This window comes from Natator depressus, chromosome 9, assembly GCF_965152275.1.
Source record: "Natator depressus isolate rNatDep1 chromosome 9, rNatDep2.hap1, whole genome shotgun sequence".
NCBI lineage: Eukaryota > Metazoa > Chordata > Testudines > Cheloniidae > Natator > Natator depressus.
Window position 1 is genome coordinate 64,745,791 of NC_134242.1, and position 18,256 is coordinate 64,764,046.

Genomic DNA, 18,256 nt, shown 5'->3' on the forward strand with positions numbered 1-18,256 from the left:
TGGCCAGTATTAATTTTTTAAATCCTTGCGGGCCCCCACTTCTGCACTCGGAGTGACAGAGTGGGGATTCAGCCTTGACAATATCATTATACTGTTTTCTGTTCCATCTCTTGTTCCTTCATATCACACCTCAGTTGTTCAGTCTTCACCATTTATCATATCACTTATTTTTGCTATTATATTGTTCTACCTCTCAACTGTAGAGAATGTATGATCCTGTGCCAATGTGCTCAGAGTCCTCCTCAAACTAGAACACTTGATCCTAGTCATTATATAGTACTTTAATAAATTACCTATTTGTTACTTGGCCTCTCACTTCAGATATTTGGATACAGAAAGTGTTCTTCATTGGAATTAGTAGTTAGCAAAAAAAGAAAAAAAAAGTCACTGTCAATATATCAGCATCTCTGGTGGGCTCTCTCTTACTAATTTGGAGATTCAGATTCTAGCCTAAAACATAACTAAGGAATTCTAATGTGTTCCACATATATAGCATCTTTCACTGCAAAGGGGCTTACAAACTACATATACTTCCTCACTACTGAAATGTGGCCAGCTCTAGGGCAAACAACAGCATCTGTTTAAATGAGCACTGAAATGCTATACAACAGCTGAAGACAGAAGATGAAGATCACATACTGTGGAAACTGCAAGAGGAACTCAGGTATGAAGAAAGTAAATCCAGAAACTGGAATTTGGCCAGGACATCAAGGTTTATGCCTCTCCTCTTGAGGCATTCCATAGTTTCTTTAATGATAAATGGCCAGCACCTTGGTTTTACATCTCAGCTGAAAGACATCATCTCCAATGTCTTACCATCATCCCTTCCTGCAGCAATTTGGAGTTACCTCACAGGACTCCCATTCAAGAATTGATCAGGGTTAATTTGTTATATCAAAGCCAAGGTTAATATGACTTCACGTATTCAAAACACAGAGCAGCCAGGGACATCTGAATCGGAAGTAAAATACCAGAGCATAATGGAATTCAGTTTTTCATTGCCATGGGGTTCAAATAATTACTTAATACAACACTCATTATATATTCAATTAAAATTGTCAACCACAAGCGCTTAAAATCACAAACCTGTCCCAACTACATTCTACAAAATGAAAACTGGTTTACTAGATATCAAAAAACTTAGTCGGAAAATTGACTCATGTATGCAAGTTATTTGTATTAGAACATACAAGACACACAATGTGCTCCCTGGTAAAAACCCAGACATAAATTGCCTTAATGCATGCAGCACTTAGACTACAAACCAAAATCTCTTTCCATGGTCTAATCTAGTGCTGTATTCTTTTGTTGAAAAACAGGAATATAAGCTACATAAAGAAACTCTGAGGACTTGTCCAAAGAATACTCCAATCTACCGAATTCTACACAAATTGCTGCGTCCAGCCAAGCTTCTGTAACCATCCCACCATTCAGAAACCTCACCATCTTCAAAAGTAAGCCCACTTCCACTGTAAATTAGCCTATTCAAGCACCACTGTCTAGTCAATTTCCACTAATCAGTCCCCTGCCTTTATTTAAAGTATCAGTAAACTGTCAGATATTCTGACACCAGTAGGGGGGAAGATCCTCATTACCATGCAGAACTCAGACTGCAGCTTGATTAGTATCATAAACATCCATAAAACAACAAAAGGTGAGAGGCGGCGTATTAAGCTGAGTTCCAGTTCAGTGACTTCCTACCTCTACATGCATTGATCTATATGCTATATTTTGGCCTCCTTCCTTCTGTGCCATATTCTTGTCTGATAGGGTGCCAGATTCACAGTGTATGGCTCATACTGTGTTAAATTAGTAGCTTGGGTGGTGTCTGTATGTAAAAAACCCAGCTCCCCACTGTTCACAGTACAGTGGGCTTCATAGTACGCATTAGAAATTTTGCTGAGTTTTATGACATAGTAATTAGAGGTGAGTTGTGCTGCCACCTGGTAATTTAGGTACCTACAGACATGAATGTAATTTAGCAATCCAAGTGAAGAAGGTATTTCTGGAGCAGTGGAGCTTCTGCTTCCTTTAAAAAAGAATAACCAGGCATACAAATTTGCAAAGAGCTAGGGTATAAGGCACACACAGGAACTTCCTGCAGCACAGCCCGAGCCAAGCATTTGTAGCTTTACCCGTGCAAAAACATTTATTTCTAAAGTAGCTAGAAGTCAATAACTTCCTATGGGTAGAAGTAGCTAATTGATGTTGCTGCCACCTATGAGCCAAAGTAAGCAGTGGGTATCCCATTACTTCCTAGCCTACTTCACGCTGCAGATGGTATTTCACATTAGCCAACTCCGGACAAATTATTCTAGTTCCACATCTTTTTATTGCTGCTAATAACTTGTTTCAACAAATAGCTATACATTGCAAAATGGACAGAAAGAAATATTGTTTTAAATATTGGCACTGGCAAAATATATCCTCCTAGCCAAAAGAGTTATAGAACTTAATAAAGGAAATGTGTTATGGGCACAAAGAAGAGGGTTGGTTGGAAGGGAAGGTGCTTTAGAGTGCATGCTCAACCACCAGAACCCCACTTATGTGACAACAACAAACATGAAGAATAGTACAAACTAGGAGTGCAAGAATCTTAGTATGATGTAGATTTAACTTCTATGCTGTATTTTGTGACCCCTATTTCCTGATTAACTATTGCTAATTCACAAAAACAAATACGGGTTGGTGCAGATGGGGAATTGTTAGCTTTCATCCACCTGGTTCAAATCCAGCCAGGGTTGGCCTGGGAAAAAAAGGCACTGTTGCTTGGTGGCCTTTGTGAACTACATTTATGGAACAAAAAAATGTCCACATCACAAACATCACCACAACAGTTGGTGCTAACCGGTGCCTTTATTGGCCATCTCAGGTGAGTGTCTCCATGTAGAATTGAATACTCTGTCACCAACAAAGGATGTCTCTCTAGATAAGAGCTGAAGTGTACCAGCATGGCAGTGTGAAGGAAATTTTCATTGCCAATACCTGTGCCAGGCCCAGTGGATTAAAGTGGTGGCCTCCAGAGCTGTTGCTCAGCATCTTTAACAAGCATTAAAAATCCAAATACAAGTGAGCTATGTACCTTTGCACATGGAGATGGATGATTAGAATGCTTCATACTGAGGAGGGTGGGAGGTTTCTTAATACTGAGTGGTTGTTGGTAGTAGCTTCCTAACCCATCATTCGGGGGAAGAGGAAAGAGAAAGGACCCTTGAGCATTTAATGGCTATAAAAATAATACTGTACCATTAGATAGCATAGAACACTTCTTAAAAAAAAATTTCACAGAATCTCACAATACCCCATGTCCTGGGGCACTTTCACCCCTAGGGTGCCTCCTTCTGGCTGCTCTGGGCAATTAACTCCTTCCAGGTCTGATGCCCATTTCTGCCACTCATTTACATATCCTGCCACCTCTCTCTTACTGCAGCACTAAGTGCTCTCTTTTTATGGGTGGGCTCTCCAGCCAGCTCACAAAAGTCATTCCCTTCAGGGATAGCAAAGTCCTAGCTGACAACTGTCCCATGCAGTCTTCTACTCCATTGCCCACTCTGTACCACTGGTAGGGGAACCTAGGGCTGCCCTCTACTCCAGATTCCAGTCCAGGGAGCCTATGTCTAGCAACTGTTGTCTGCTTTCTCCTAGACCCTCTTGCTATTTCCCTGGACTCCCTCCCACATCTTCTAGCTCCCCCATCTCTGGATTTATCAGTCTAAACTCCCTCCTCCCAGACATAAAATACAGACTACTGAACTCCAGATCCCTAAATACACCTCCCTTCTCCCAGGAAATAAGTGCAGACTACTTCCACAGCAACCCCCTTTGGCTCCCAACTTCCAGGCTTTATACCAGCCCCACCTGTTCCTTATCAGCTGGGCTCCATCATAAATCAGCCTTCCTAGCCCTAACTCTCCTTCAGGTGTAGCCTAAGAGGTTAATTAACCTAATTTAACTTGCTCTGCCTTGCAGGGTAAGTCAGTGTTGTTATACCATTTGATGAGCTGGGTCAACTGAGGCATAGAGAGGTGAAATGACTTGCTCAAGGCCATGCAGCCATGTCAAAGGTGGGATTGGAATTCAGGATTTCTGACTCCCAGTCCTCTACTTTAACTCTACTTTTTCCCAAGTCAGTGCTATGGTTGTTTATTTCAGGGTGCTAGGCAGCATTAATACCGTTCTTTAACATTGGTCTTCTCTTGACAGATAGTAGCCCAGTGACTCTGGAGCCACACAGATGATGCTAGTGCTTGCTCCTTTTAGGCATAGATTGATTAAAAACCTAATTCAAAGCTTACTGAAGTCTATGGAAAGACTCCACTGAGGCTTTGGATCAGGCCCATAAAGAAAACCTTGCAGTGTCCATGCGATTGGGATACCTCTCTGGAGTAGCTTGGTGTGATGGAATGCATCCCTGTATTCACACCCTAAGCACTATTGTAATAATTGTTGTACAAAATATGCCTTGTGAAGTATCTGAAAATGCATAACTTGCTGATCAGTAATATCATGGTAAAATGTGTGTAGCAGCATTATGTGTAAAGTTATAAAATTCCTCTGTATGATTTTAAAATCCAGGGTCAGACTCACATAGCACAAAACTGGTCAAACAGGCCTATCTTGTTTTACTTTGCATTTAAGCAGTAAACAGAGTCATCAAGTGGGAAGGAAGACAACAAAAGAACATCCTTCCGGACTCTTTGTCTCCTGGTTCTCAGCTGGAAATACTTTTCAAGAGGGGGACTGAAACTATAAAAAGGAGGGGCAGACACTCCCCCAAACATCTTTTTTCTCTCTCCCTTTCTATCTCACTCTTTGTACCTCAGAAGACAAAAGAAACAGCTGTTGGACTCTGGGGAAGGGGTTCTAACTGGAACAGTTTGGTTAATAATGCTGTTGGAAGCATGTGATGCAAAACTATCCTTTGAACCTCATATAATCTGTCAAGTTTAGCATTAAAAATTATTTTATCTTTATTTTTCTTGTAACCACTTTTGACTATGTTGCCTATGCTTATTCCCACTTAAAATCTATCTCTTTGTAGTTAATGAACTTGTTTTATTGTTTTATCTAAACCACTTAGTTTAAATTGGAGTATCCAGGTAACTCCATTTCAAGTGGGAAGCTGAATATTATTTCCTTAAAGGACTAATGGACTTAATACATTTGGACTGTTCAGGAGGGGGCTGGGCAGTACAGGACATACATTTCTGGGAGAAAATCTGGGACTGTTGAGAGCTAGGGTCTGACTGACAGGATGCAGTCTCTCAAAGACATCTGAGAATTAATTAGCATGCTGTCAAGCTGTTTGTAGCTCCCAACAAGGACCACTCACAACAGTATGGTATTGCAAGGCACCTCAGTTTGCAGGGCAAGAATGACACAGCCCTGACTGGTCTGGATTGCACCCCAGTAAGTCACACTTGGGGCCAGATTTTTAAAGGTGCCTAGTCAGGCACCTAGTGTGATTTTTTCCAAAGCTCCCTGGTGCCTAACTCAAATTGACTGTTTTCTTTAGGGCCCTGTGTCTCAAGGCACCTATGTACCTCTAAAAATCTGGCTTCTGGACTAGATCTCTCCTTGGTGACCTGCACCTATGTTTAACCTCTTTGACTTTGAGGAGGCTTGGAACCTGCTATATATTAGTGGTCAAAAGTGGTGAGTCAGGGAAAAGAAACTTCAACCAAATTGAGAACAAAATGTCTGGAAAATTGAAATGACAAAGTAGCATTAGTAGCTTGTTCCAAAATTACTAACATGTGCTGTTATGATCTTAATAAAGACAGACACAGGTTTTTATCACATTCAAAATAAACCCTTTTGACTTCCTTAGATTCAGCACATCACATGCAGCTTAGAACCACTCTGCAATTAATGATCATTAACAGTTACATAATAGGCTAATATATGGCTGGATCCATGAGGATGGTACAGAATCTTGTCCTATGGGACAGTGCAGTAGTTCAAGAAGATCGAGGATAGTGAAAGGAGGTAGGTATCCAGGGGTTGGAGCAGCACAGGAAAGGAAGAGGAGCTCACCAACTTTGGGATCAGTTATCGTGGTGATTCAGTGTCACATGGTGATGCAAAATTGTGCCAAGCTGGAATGCAACAAAAAGGAAAGGAAGAAGAGAATTACTCAAATGAAGCCCATTTCTCCAGGGCTCAGGGATTTTTGGAGAGGGACAAGATAGTGGTAGTGCTGTTTCAGACTTGCTGGTGACAGGTGGGTAAAAGCTTCTTAAGGTTTTTTGATGGTAAGTTGATAAAAACAAAACCATGAAACTGTAAAGTGTGTGTGTGGGGGAGAAGCTCTGTATTCCACAGCCTTGAAGACATAGCTGTAGTTGATGAGATGCAAAAAGAGCCATTTAAAACCATATCCTTGTAGCTTCCCGCTCCCAGCCTGCTGATTAATGTAATTAGGGCAATTTCTGATCCTCTTCCTGATGAGCTCCTCATGAGACAGCACCTTCTGTTTGTGATGGACAAGGGTAAAATAAATTCTCCCCCCGACCATCTCTCTCTTGCTTCTCTTTCTAACTCGTTAGCTAATGTTTCAGAGTGGTAGCTGTGTTAGTCTGTTTCAGCAAAAAGAAAAGGAGTACTTGTGGCACCTTAGAGACTAACCAATTTATTTGAGCATAAGCTTTCATGGGCTAAAGCCCCCTTCATCAGATGCATGCAGTGGAAAATACAGTAGGAAGGTGTGTGTGTGTATATGTGTGTGTGTATATATATATATATATATATATACAGAGAACATGAAAAAATGGGGGTTGCCATACTAACTAACAAGAGTAATCGATTAAGGTGGGCTATTATCAGCAAGAGAAAAAAAACTTTTGTAGTGATAATTAATTTGCAAACTGGACACCATTAAATTAGGCTTGAATAAAGACTGGGAGTGGATGAGTCATTACACAAACTAAAAACTATTTCCCCATGCTAATTTCCCCCCTACCGTTACTCACACCTTCTTGTCAACTGTTTGAAATGGGCCATCCTGATTATCACTACAAAAGTTTTTGTTCTCCTGCTGATAATAGCCCACCTTAATTGATTACTCTTGTTACAGTTGGTATGGCAACCCCCATTTTTTCACGTTCTCTGTAGATATATATCTTCCTACTATATTTTCCACTGCATGCATCTGATGAAGTGGGCTTTAACCCACAAAAGCTTATGATTAAATAAATTTGTTAGTCTCTAAGGTGCCACAAATACTCCTCGTTCTTTTAGCTAATGTTTGTAAGTGACTTGGAATTATTAAGCCCTATACAAGTGATAAGGATTATTAATTATTTTGTTCTGTTTTCTGACTCTTCTCCATTTTCCTCCTCTGCTTCCTTTCTTTCTTGTTGCTTCCCTCTCCCCTTTATTTCTTGCTTTCCCACAGGTTTCCAATGCTACCGCCTTCCTCTCTGTGTGTACCCATGGCTCTCCTCTTCCTTCTGTCCTTCTGGTTTACTTACTGTCTCTTTTCTTTGTCAGTTCTCCTCTTACTTGACAGTTTCTACTTCTTTCTCTGCTCTGATCCTTGCTTGGTTCTTTCTGCTTCTCCTCTGCATCCTCATTTCTCCAAGATTTATATCCACAATGTGGGAGCTCTGCATATCCAGTGGGCCCATTACCTATTGCCAGGGGGACAAGGATCTTCTAGATCCCCATGCATTTGTTTTTTCTAGATCCTCACGCATTTGCTTTTTGTTGACTATTTCTTCCAGATCCCAAAGTGCATTATAGAATGGTGCAGCTTCTGCCTGGACGGAGGATAGAGAGCTCCAGAAACTCCTTATCAGGGGCAGCTAGGATCCTAGCAGCTCCTCCTGCCTCACACATTTAGTATCTCCATGGTGGTATTGTACCATCATCTCTCCAGGCTGAGCACTAGATGAAAATGCGTTCCTGGCGGCAATGAGGAGGGACAGCAGCAAGAGTGCTATAGCGCCTACATCTTTGGGGCACGAGTCAAGTCTGTCTTGGTATTGATTGAGTGAATGAGGAGAGAGATCTGTTTCTTAATGGCCGCCTGTCATTTAACAATCTCCTTGGAAATTCTGACAAATGATTCTGGTGCTAACTGTTGAAATTCCTACATCAATTCAGTAGAAAATGGGCACTTATTAAACAAATGTCAAATCACCCTCCTATCTGCATATGTGCCAGTCTTCTATAGACAAAGAGTATTGGTAATTGACAGGAAAGCAAGACATTAAAATTCAAAAAGAAGCAAAACCTCCCTTTCCTTTGGCCCTTTGATTCTGTCCCAGTACAGCTGAAGCGTGACAATGCAGAACTTTCATTTAAAAACAACAGCCACAAAATATCCTTTTTCAAAATTTCATACATTCTGCTTCTGTGTGTTGTGGAGATGTACCGACTTTGTGGAGTCATTGCAGCTGCTTGTAAATGATGTATGAAAAGAAAAATTCCTGTCCTTCCAGTGCACTGAGAGAATTCTGTAATCCCTGCTATGCTGCTTGCTTATATTAAACTCAAACACAGCCAGGAAAGAGCTTGAATGCAAAGATTATTAGCTTTCCCCCACCCAATTACATCTTTTGCTTCTTTAGAGGAGATTTATTTGTCTCTCCAGGTGTCCCCTTATCTCCTTCCACCCTAGCTGTAGGATTTGGACAAGAAATATACCATATTTATTTGTTTTAAAGAAAAGTTTTATGACTATTTTTTACAGGAGTTGGGTGGGGTTCTCTCTGCCCAATAACACAGGCAAGATTTCCTCTGTGTACCAATCCCACTGTCAGAATGGTTTCTGGAACAGTTGCAATATCACGGAAAGATGTTATGACAGTGATCAGGAGCCTAGCTGAGCTGTGTCCCCATTCAAAGTTCAACCCCTCCTGGTTTGGTGGCAAGCACAAACTGTTAAACCTGGCACTTGATGACTAAGTAGTTAGAATAGTGCACTCTGTACCTGTGTGATCTCTCTATTTATTTATTTATTTATTTTTAAATCCTGTGTTCTATCATAATAGCACCCAATTATTGTAGTTACACTGTGGTGGACTACCTTACTTTTAGACTATTATACTAGCAATTCTTTAAATGCGGATAAGATAGGTACCCCATGCTGCTTGCATATTGTTAATCCTGGGATTAAATTATGACTGATGAAGCCAATGGGAGTTTTGCTGCTGAGTTCAATAGGGCCAGGATTTCACTCCTGGTCTTCTCTCCACCATCTGTTTGGTTTAGGCAGGAGAACTCAACTATACTTCTCAGCAGTTAATTTTCTTTAGAATACTGCCCGTTAATTAATGAAGCACCAACATTGCACAAAATACTTTTTTCAACTCACAGTCGGCTCATAAAGGGGAGTTGAGTGTGGAACAAAAAACTGCTCTCTTTTATAAATCACCTAACCTTTCATGGATTCTTGGTTCATGGGCCCTGTGCTACCAGCTCTAGTATGCTGTACCAACACAGATTACCTTACTTTTTCTATGGGGATAACATGTTGACTCTTATCTATAATTATGGGATGGATTAGGTGAGTTACTCAGAAAAGAAGTATCCTGGCCCCAGCTGAAGTGAGATGTAAGGAAATGATGGACTAGCAGCTCTCCTGCTATAGAAAGGGATGGATTTTTAAAGCTCTCAGATGCTGTATTCTTAAATCTCTAAACAGGTTCAGAATGCCCATGTCCAGGAACCAGGGGCTTGTGTGTGTGTGTGAGGTATACTTTGTATTTCTGCACACAAAAACACTAAAATGGAAGAGAAGTCTGGGACATCTTCCCCTGGGCCATCGGCATTAGACTACTGCATTTTGGCAGCATGTTCACAACAGGCCATGTAGGCCGACACTGGGGGCCAGCACAGGGAGGGTATACTCAGAAGTCTTATGGAATAAGCTGCCCATCTTGAAAGAAGCCCTCTCTTAAAATGGGGGGCTCAGCCACAAACATCATCTTTAAAATCAATTGGTGCAAAGTGATGCATATGAGAATTAAATTCAGCAGCTGGATAAAAAGAAACCAGAGGGTAATAACCCATACCAAGCCAACTGCCGAGATGAAAATCTATGCTGTAAATCCTCCTCCACTACCGCTCTTCACTACCTTCCAGCTGCCCCTTACCATTATTTCTCTCCACCCATCACTGGGATGGGAGAGCACCTGCAGATGATGACGCTTAGGCTATGTCTACACTACCACTGGATCGACGCTCCAGCGATCGATGCACTGGGGGTCGATTTAGCAGAAAAGTATCCCAAAATACTACATGAATGTCACCTACTTGATTCCCCATGGGCTTCATTGCTCCAGTGCAGTTCCAGGTAGCTGGGATGGCCCACTATGTTTTGGTTTACAGTGGTCTGGAACTGCTAATGCAATTTGAGGGGGAACTGACTATATAAGAAAGGTTTGATTAAGATTAGTTAGGTGCTGTATGCTCCTCTACTCCTGCTATTTGGAGTTTTATTATTTGTATTACAGCAGCATCCAGAGGCCCCAATCGGGATCAGGGCCACATTGTGCTAGCTGTATAAACAGTCCCTGCTCTGGAAAGCGGCTGGTCTGCATCATAACACCAGTTTGAGTCTAGCCAGGTCTGTAGTGACTGAAAGCTGTCTGTTTATCTCTTTATCTATTCATGGGCCACTGTGAAGTGAGTCCAAGTACCATAAGAGCTCAAAAAAACACCACCAAAACTAGCTCTAATTGTCTGTGGCCCTTCTTTGCTTCCCAAGGCCTGTAGGGTGCTCTAACTCATACTAGGGGCTGGGTAGGCCTCTCTGCTTAGCCTCAGAATACAGGGAGAGGAGAGCCATTCCTCATGCCTGCCATGAGCACTGGAATGCAGTAACTGAGAATCGGGCCCTGGTGGGCTTGTCTTCCCTAAGGAAAAGGTGCATTTTAAACATGTCAACTAGCACATTAACCAAAAGCTCTAGTGTAGACTAAGGCTGCCAACCCACCAGGATTGTCCTGCAGACTCCAGGAATCACAGAAACCCTCTGCCAAGATGCAGGATTTGTTGTGTCTAAACCATCCAAGGCAGATAAGATCAATCTTTAATTAAAGATTATGTCATGTGATGAAACCTCCAGGAATACGTGCAACTAAACTTGGCAACCCTAATAGACAAGGCAAGTTGTAGCTGTAAAATGGGTTAGCTGTTTCGGTAAACATGAAGTAAATCCTGTGGATAAACAGCAGACTTGGATCTGCACTACTGTCTGTCCAGCATCTTTCACAGGAACTAAATTACCTTCAAAATTGGAAATGAGGGATTGTAGCTGGCTCTAGAGCAGGCCCTCTGGTCTGCTGTATGAACAACTCTTGGCAAGTTGTGATACTTTGTAGTAACATTTTTTTAACTGAAGCAGCCAGCTCTCAAAAAACGCTCCCTGCAACAATCCCGATACCAGTCAGAGAGATTTTCTGTATTAAACAGAGTACATGTCTTACAACCGTTTGTCTGTGTTCGCAAACAAGGGGTCTAGCACCATTGAAGGCTTGAGCCTGCAAGGCTCCTAACAAGATAAGGTGCTAAGAGAGACAGACATTCTGGGTAAAGGTCAGGAAGTTGCTCTCGATTTGTGAGAGTGAATTAACCATGCAGCAGTGCTGGGTAAATAGCTTGTTGTTTGAGTTCCTCTGTGCTTATTTGCAGCGTGACACATTTGATCTTTGTACAATCATCACACACAAATGTGCACAACACTCTCTGTTTACAGAGCCAAACGTAGGCATTAAAAAGAAATATAGACAAATTAACAGTGCCAGATTAGTCAAGGGCTAGAGTCAGCCCTTTCCAAGCTGTAGCCTTAGGCAGCAATCTCTCATTCCCAACTTTAACTTCATCCCACACAAGCCTGAAATCACTGTGGTTCAATGGTTAGTGCACAGGACAAAGAGGCAGGATTCCAAGGACTTGGCCAAGAGAGACTAAATTGAGGCCAGGTACAGAACCAGTTTAAATAAATGTATTGTACACAGAAAACATGCATGAAGAGATTGATAACTCAGAAATGGTATAACTTCAAGCCACTAATCGGAAGGTTTTGCTCCTGGCTCCGTCACTCATCTGCTGTGTGTTTTTCAGAAAGTCACTCACCACATCTCCATATGCCTCATTTTCCTGATCTAAAAAGCCTCCCCAGGTTTTGGATACTGTTTGGCTGCGGTGGTCTTGTAAATCATGCACATAATCTGACTCTTGAAACCTAGTCTCAGCATGGTAACATGCCAGATTCCTGTCACTGCTCTAGGACAACAATTACTCATCTTACCTAAAGAATCAGGAACGTATGAGAGAAGGTAATTTGTCTGACACCTGTAGAGAGAAGCCAGGAAGGGCTACTTAAGATTGCATATACTGCAGGGAGTTATGGAGCAGACAGGAAAATATACAACATAACCCTATATCTGATGTAGAACACCACACTGTTTGCTATTGCCAGCATACATAAGGTATATACTCATTTCAGATATTTTTAAAGTAGCAAAGAAGAAGCACTAAAGCAGGTGGCAGCTGTCTGACATAGTAGTGAAGGTTGGAAAAATCGGATTTTATATATAAAATATTCAAGACACATAGTTTTGATTTGCTGTTCTCCGTTTGTGTGAGTGTGTCTGCTAGTGGAAAGGTGACTAGGATTCCCAGCATTTCCTGTTTCCTTTATAGAATTTTCTGATCAGTTCTACCAATTGTCTTCACTCTTCCTTTCAAACCCCCCGATTTCTTTTAATAAGAAAACAATGCCACTACATCTTCTCCAGACTTTATAGATTAAAACAAAATAAACCCTGCCTGCAGGGCACTTTGTTTTTAATCATTCATCCTCATTTGCTTTATGTATTATGGGTGACGGGTGTAAGAATACTATGTAACTTTAGGTACTTACGACAGTCATTATTACAAATTGCCTGGAACTTTTGCCCCCCAAACCCAGAATCTGCCTCTGCCCATTAATGGCAAACACTGCTGTTTAATAGAGCTGGTAGGAAAATTTTGATCGTTCTGAAACTTTGATGAAAAAGAAAAATTATGTGAAGTCTTTTGTAAGATTTTCTCCATCCTCGCTCTCCATTTTTTAATGAATTCTACAGCTGGATGGGAAATATGAAAAATCACCAAATTAAAAACAAACAAAAACACAGAAAAAATCACTATGTTGTTCATAGTGATTTTTCTTTTTTATTTTCTTCCCATCTCTAGTGTTCTGTATCTCAGTTGCCTTTCCCAGTGTGAAGCAAGAGTCTGTCATCAGAGCTTGCCTGGATGCTATTCTGAACAAATCACCAGTGAGCACCTCAAAGTCCTGAAAAGGAGTGAGGTATATTTTTAGGATTAAACATTAGGAGGTGTTGTCTAGAGATTGAAAAAGGGGTCTGGAGGTCAAGACTCCTGGGTTCTGTTCTCAACTTTGGCACTGATTTGCTATGTAACCATGGGTAAACCATTTAACTTCTGAGCCTCAGTTTCCCCAGGGCATAATAATACCTAAGTCACAGAGATGTTGTGAAACTCAATATTTACAAAGCACTTTGAGATCCATTGATCAAAGGGTTTATTCAGTGTAGGTGCTAAATATTGTTTTTAGCAATAACCCCCTAACCTACATATCACAGGAAGAAGGAAATGACAAAATAGAGGCAGAGAAAAAAGAGAAATTAACTAATGAATGGAAATTGCCCACTGTCACTGTGTGTAAACATACTATCAGGGTTAGGTGCAGGATTCTTACCTTCTGTTGCACCTGGAATCCATAAAAGCTATTCCTGCTGCTGCTTAGCATGATAAAAGGTTTCAAAAGAGCTCAATAGTTCAAGGCCACTGCACAAGACACCAAATCAAGGTGTGGTACCAACACGATTCAGCAATATGTAGGAAGAAAGAACCATTTCCCCAACTTTATTTTTAATTGTTGCTCTGCTCCCCCCACAGACCACATATTGCAGCACAAGTCTCAGTTACCTGCCCTAATATTATGTGCCCTGTTGCACGAGTGATTTATGCCTCACATGCCAGCAACTTCGCACAAAGCTGGATCGGTATCTGAAATCCTCTTGGAGATTCTTCATGTGATGAAATGCCCCCCACAGGCCTTGATGTGCTTTAAATTGATGGATGGAACCACCCAATGCTGAGATGAAACATGACAGGGATAACAAAGCCAACACAAGCTCCCCTCTGCCCATGATTTCTAAACCATTCATCCTGATTTCCCTGCTGTGAAGTCCTCTCTGAGCTGGCAATTGGCACTAGCAGTTTGTCAGGCTCTGTTTTTAAAAACTTTTATCCCGAGGCACTGATGCATACTAGAGCAACCCTGGTAAGTGTGGTTTATAGTATCACTGTGGTTTGACATGTTGGAACAAGCACAGTGACTCTCCTGTCACCAGTGATTTTTTGGAGGGGTGAGGGTGGGAGTTGAATTGGGAATGATACTTGATCCAGATTCAAGTATCAAACTATCCACCCATGAAACAGTATTGGTTTCCCATTAGGAGAGGGGGCTGAATACTAAAAAGTGTGTTCATAAACATTTTATTCCAAATAGCTCTTCAGTTCAACCATGCCACTTTTTATTTGCTGTTTGCAAAAGTTTACATGCACAAATTTTTGTGCTGATCTCAATCTAGATGCCCCTTATGCTCATGTGAGCAAGGTGTCTGTGTGCTATTCACTACAGGTGAATTTCACTTGTGCACAAGCCTAGCCCAAGGCCTATGCCCAATTTAAATCTTCACAAATTAGGGCTAGATGCTGCATAAGCATTGTGCTGGCCTTTTGCACAAGGATGAGTTTCACCCTGATTTTTCTTCTGCTTAAAAAGGAAGCAATGCATTACCATGAACCAGATCCTCAGGTGGCTTAAATCAGCAGTTGAGATATGGTGATTTACACCAGTTGGGAATATAGCCCCATATGTCTCAGATAACCAGTTGTGTAGTGAACAGTCAAAGCAAAAGGTGCATGATCAATCCTCAGGCCGTAAATTGTTCATGCAAATGATTCTGTGACTGCTTGTGAACGGTGAGCACATTTGCAGCTCTCTGCCTTAGTTCACAAATCATTCACAAGCAAAAAATGTGCTGGAGAATTTATTTGTGGCACAGAACTTGAGCAGCTCTACCCATTAGCACAATGTTTTCAAACTACACGTGAAAAGACTGGCCAAGCTATTCAGTCCCACTTTGAAAAACTCAAATATTTCTGCAAAAATGGCCAACCCTTTCCCGCCCCCATTTTTTCTATTTATCAACCCTGTTTGCTTCCCATGCCCTCTAGCACATACTGTGAAAATACTAGAAACTTGAGTCTTAAAGGCATGGGTCCTGAAACCACCCATGTTCTACAGGACCTTGTCCCCCAGGTCATACCTGTTTATCTAGCCACTCCTGGTGGGCTTGCAGTGTCCCCTGAGGCTCTTTAGGCCGGCCGGACAGCAATGCCATCTTTTCCAAATCCATATGTTCCACAAGTCTCTTGGTATTTGGGTCTTCTCCAGCTAGCAGGCCTGAAGATCCTCTGGGACTGGCTCAGCAGGGAGTAGCAGGAATGACCAGGTTGTACCTCAGCACGGTGGTAGAGGAGGACTGAAGGCTCTCTGTGACTGTTACACCAGGGAAATCAGGTGAGACTCAAGAGGTTTCAAGGACCTTGGGGAAAAAAATAAGGAAAATTTTATAGTTGTTACAGTTGAACTGGTTCCTTGAGGTGTTGGCCTTAAGGGACTTTGCCTTTAGGAAAAAAGTAGGAGTTGTGCAAGGAGAGAAACCTGATTTTTGCCTTGTGTAAACCATCGCTGAGTGCTGTGGATGGGGAGATGGGGTGGGAGAGGGAGAGAGGGACGGGTAGATTGCTTGTTAAGACTCCTAAGGTTTTTGCAGGGACAATTCTTTTCAAATTCTAGAGTTTGGTTTGCTGTAAAATGAAGCAATTTGTCACTGAACTGAAGCAAAGTGCTTCTGACCTTTAGCAGGGACAAGACACACATCAAATACTAAATGTTTTTACTGTCTTCCCCTCCCCTTTCTTTATTATAAAAATACTACAAACCATACACAGAATAATCATTTAGAAACACAAGCAGTCAGTGAGGGCTTTCTGCAAAGCTGGATAGAAACCTTCATGCTAACAGCAATGTCACAAACAAGCTGCAGCAACCCCGAAGTCACTTCCTCGGTATAATTTCCAGTGACATGAGAAGATCTGAACCCCAGCCTTCAGGTGGCTAAATGATGTTGCTTAGCAACAACAAAAACAACACACACACGACAAGTTGGGGTTAATTCTGCACATTTGTGAGTCAGGGCAATATTTCTTTCTCCTTCTCTGCTTTGTGAAGGGAACTGATTTGGTGACAGGTGTACATGCTATTTGGTATTCTTTTGAAATAATAAGAATAAAAAGAGTCCACATAGGTAGGTACACAAGTACATTGTTACAGCTAAGAATGACAACATGAAATATAGCAGCCATTTTTCTCTGGAGAAGAGATGCTTATACATTTACTTGGTCCAAAGTATCTCTCGCTTCAGCAATACATCAAACTGTGCAGCCCATCCGTCTGAATCAATTAGAAATTACTCACCAAGTAAATTACACTGAAAAGCTTTGATTTGTTACCGGAGTTTGTTACTGTTCTCTTCAATCTTAAAAGACTGAAAGCAAAAAAGTAATAACATGACAGTGATAGTGAAATGTAACTTTTATTGAGATAGATGGAAACCTATTTGCTACAATATTTGCTTTTAATAATTTAATTTTTCAAACACTGCAGAGAAAGCTATAAATATTTGATTATGAAGCTTTTCCAATTTATGGTACATTAGTCTGCACTGGTTGCCTATCTTTTCAACATTCTTATATATCACTTAATAATTCTATCAACCGTGTGTCCATAACCAGCTCTTAGTTTGCCTTCTAATTGTGTTTTTTAACTTTCATCCACTAGGATGAAGTAGGTTGTCTCTGACATGCACTTCAGGCATTGAAGCAAATTGTAAAATGACGACTCCCTTTATAAAAATATTATTTCATTATTGTTTAGATCTTTGATGTTGGCTTTAATTTTTATTTTGTTTTTCTATAAGGACTTAATCTTTCTTGGATTAAAGTCAATGACAAAACTCACATTGACTCCAACAGGAGCAGGATTGGGTCCCTTCATTAGCATTTTTCACATTAATCTTTGCAACTGAGGTTTGCATGGCATCTAGGTTCTAGCAGATTTTGAAATAGAAAATTTCTTTTTAACCACAAAACTTGGTATGGCCAATATGAATAAGAATAGTATATGAATAAAAATAGCACATGCAGTCTATCTGGGCTAGGATAATATTACAAGGGTATAACCTAGTTGCTCGTTTGGATCAGAAAGAAATTTTCCCTTTGTAAAATTAGATGCATTTTGGGGGTTTATCTGCATTTGGACCATCAGGCCTTGGCCATTTTTGGAGCTGTAACAGCAGACTAAACAGACCATTGCTCTTTTCCAGTTGTTATTGTCTTATGTGTGGAAAGCAAGAGTGTGAGTTCCCTATTACTGCTTTCCAGACAGTTTCAGCTATGTCCAAGTGTAAACAGAGATGAGCACTGAAACAGCTTCTACATCAAGGTCCTTAACAGACAAAGAAACCCCCAATAATAATAATACTGCTAATAGTTCAGAATGGTGGTTTTCCTGTACTGCAGAAAGACATTTTTGTTCCTCACTTCAGGAGTGGACTCTACCGGCTTCTGTTGTGCTGCTTGGTTGGATGTTAAACTAGGATACTTTACCGATGCCAACTGCAGATTTTCTAGTAAGTTACATTAATGTCCAGAAAACCTTTTTGACAAATAGGGTGTCTTCAAGCTGAATTACTTTACCTAGACCTGGCAAAGACTTCTGGAGCCAGAGAGGTCAGCAAGAGAAGATTAATGTCCTAACATTCCTGATCCTGAGGTCTTAACTGAAGATTAAAATAAGCAATTTAGCATAACATACCTTCAACATTGTAAATGGTTGCAAATGCACTCCAAAAGCATTTCTGACAAAAGGTATCCTAAGTAAATGTCAGCTCCTAAGGTGAGTCAGTTCTGAAGAAAACGGCTTAGAAAATGAAAGACAATGCACATGAAATCAGACAGGTTGAGATCTTTTAAAGGCTGGTAAGTAAATGACAAATGTAGTTCAAAGAGTGCAGGTGAAGAATGAGTCATTATTAATGACCAGGGGCATTGGTTATTGGTACTGAATAGAAAAAAACAATTATTAAGTGTGAAGCTTTACACT

At 41.0% G+C, this 18,256-nt stretch overlaps 1 long non-coding RNA gene across 4 annotated transcripts in view; it reads right to left on the bottom strand.

Annotated features, from left to right (window-relative positions):
• LOC141994225 (uncharacterized) overlaps positions 1-18,256 on the bottom strand; it is a 307,753-nt gene that overhangs the window by 92,877 nt on the left and 196,620 nt on the right. For all 4 annotated transcript variants that reach the window (XR_012641044.1, XR_012641042.1, XR_012641041.1 and 1 more), the window contains one exon: positions 15,357-15,635. This is a non-coding gene — a long non-coding RNA (uncharacterized LOC141994225). The remainder of the gene's footprint in view (positions 1-15,356; positions 15,636-18,256) is intronic.